The sequence below is a fragment of the Salmo salar genome, chromosome ssa17 (genome assembly GCF_905237065.1).
Source record: "Salmo salar chromosome ssa17, Ssal_v3.1, whole genome shotgun sequence".
Lineage (NCBI taxonomy): Eukaryota > Metazoa > Chordata > Actinopteri > Salmoniformes > Salmonidae > Salmo > Salmo salar.
The window spans coordinates 4,670,033-4,672,610 of NC_059458.1; positions in this window are offsets into that span (position 1 = coordinate 4,670,033).

The window sequence follows — 2,578 nt, forward strand, 5'->3', positions numbered from 1 at the left end:
GACATAGACTGACCATGTGCATCCAGGTGAAAGCTATGATCCCCTATTATTGTCAGCTGTTAAATCCACTTCAATCAGTGTAGGTGAAGGGGAGGACACAGGTTAAAGAATATGTTTTTTTACTTTGAGAGATGGATCATGTACGTGTGCCATTCAGAAGGTGAATTGGCAAGACAAAATATTTAAGTGCATTTGAACGGGGTATGGTAGTAGGTAAGTATGTCAAGTAATGCAATAATGCTAGGTTTTTCACGCTCAACAATTTCTCATGTGTATCAAGAATGGACCTTCCACCCAAGTACATCCAGCCAACTTGACACAACTGTGGGAAGCATTGGAGTCAACATGGGCCAGTGTCCCTGTAGAGTTCATGCCCCTGACGAATTGCGGCTGTTCTAAAGGGGCAAAACGGGATGCAACTCAATATTAGGTAAAAGTGTTCCTAATGTTTTGTACACTCAGTTTATATCTCAGTGAAAAAGTTATGAAGAAAATCATTAGGTATTAATTAGTGGAAAAGTTCCCCTGATGACAGCATCAGACCCATGAGCCAGAGTGTCAGGATTTATCTCAGCTTTTACAAACAGCTCTGTCTTCATGGAGGACACACAGCATCCTAAACCTCCGCTCTTCCATATCTCCTGGGACATGGGGAATCTCATCACGTCATCGCCCCCCTCATCATGTCATCGCCCCTAAATGCGCACACACACACACACACACACACACACACACGCATTCTATGCATCTCCATGTCTCTCTCTCTCTCTCTCTATTCTCTCTCTCTGCAGATGACTAATAGGAGGTTTTGTATTATTATTATAAACCAGTCATGCTCTTTGATAATAAACCATCCATACGAATGAATCAGGGTCTTAAACTCTCATAACCACACACACACACACGTAACTACTGTAGCAGCAGATGTGTTGGGATCATTCAGATGTTATGGTTTGAGTAAATCTCCATTAGTCCTTTATAACGATCTGATATAGAAGTGTTTGTGTGTGTGTTTTGAAATTAGACTAAGATTAGATTTCTAAACTCAGCAAAAAAATAAATGTCCTCTCACTGTCAACTGCGTTTATTTTCAGCAAACTTAACATGTGTAAATATTTGTATGAACATAAGATTCAACAACTGAGACATAAGCTGAACAAGTTCCACAGACATGTGACTAACAGAAATGGAATAATGTGTCCCTGAACAAAGGGGGGGTCAAAATCAAAAGTAACAGTCAGTATCTGGTGTAGCCACCAGCTGCATTAAGTACTGCAATGCATCTCCTCCTCATGTACTGCACCAGATTTGCCAGTTCTTTCTGTGAGATGTTACCCCACTCTTCCACCAAGGCACCTGCAAGTTCCCAGACATTTCTGGGGGGAATGGCCCTAGCCCTCACCCTCCGATGCAACAGGTCCAAGATATGCTCAATGGGATTGAGATCCGGGCTCTTTGCTGGCAATGTCAGAACAGTCACATTCCTGTCTTGCAGGAAATCACTCACAGAACGAGCAGTATGGCTGGTGGCATTGTCATGCTGGAGGGTCATGTCAGGATGAGCCTGCAGGAAGGGTACCACATGAGGGAGGAGGATGTCTTCCCTGTAACGCACAGAGTTGAGATTGCCTGCGATGACAACAAGCTCAGTCCGATGATGCTGTGACACACCGCCCCAGACCGTGACGGACCCTCCACCTCCAAATTGAACCCCGCTCCAGAGTACAGGACTCGGTATAACGCTCATTCCTTCGACGATAAACGTGAATACGACCATCATCCCGGTTAGACAAAACAGCGGCTCGTCAGTGAAGAGCACTTTTATCCAGTCCTGTCTGGTCCAGCAATGGTGGGTTTGTGCCCATAGGCGACGTTGTTGCCGGTGATGTCTGGTAAGGACCTGCCTTACAACAGTTCTACAAGCCCTCAGTCTAGCCTCTCTCAGCCTATTGCGGACTGTCTGAGCACTGATGGATGGATTGTGCATTCCTGGTGTAACTTGGGCAGTTGTTGTTGCCATCCTGTCCCGCAGGTGTGATGTTCGGATGTACCGGTCCTGTACAGGTGTTGATACACTTGGTCTGCCCCTGCGAGGGCGATCAGCTGTCCGTCCTGTCTCCCTGTAGCGCTGTCTTAGGCGTCTCACAGTACGGACATTGCAATTTATTGCCCTGGCCACATCTGCAGTCCTCATGCCTCCTTGCAGCATGCCTAAGGCACGTTCACGCAGATGAGCAGAGACCCTGGGCATCTTTCTTTTTGTGTTTTTCATTTTCCTCTTCATGATGCCATCTCTTTTGTGAAGTGCACCAGTCCCTCCTGCAGAAAAGCACCCCCACAACATGATGCTGCCACTCCCGTGCTTCACGGTTGGGATGGTGTCCTTCGGCTTGCAAGCCTCCCCATTTTTCCTCCAAACATAACGATGGTCATTATGGCCAAACAGTTCTATTTTTGTTTCATCAGACCAGAGGACATTTCTCCAAAAAGTACGATCTTTGTCCCCATGTGCAGTTGCAAACTGTAGTCTGGCTGTTTTATGGCGGTTTTGGAGCAGTGGCTTCTTCCTTGCTGAGCG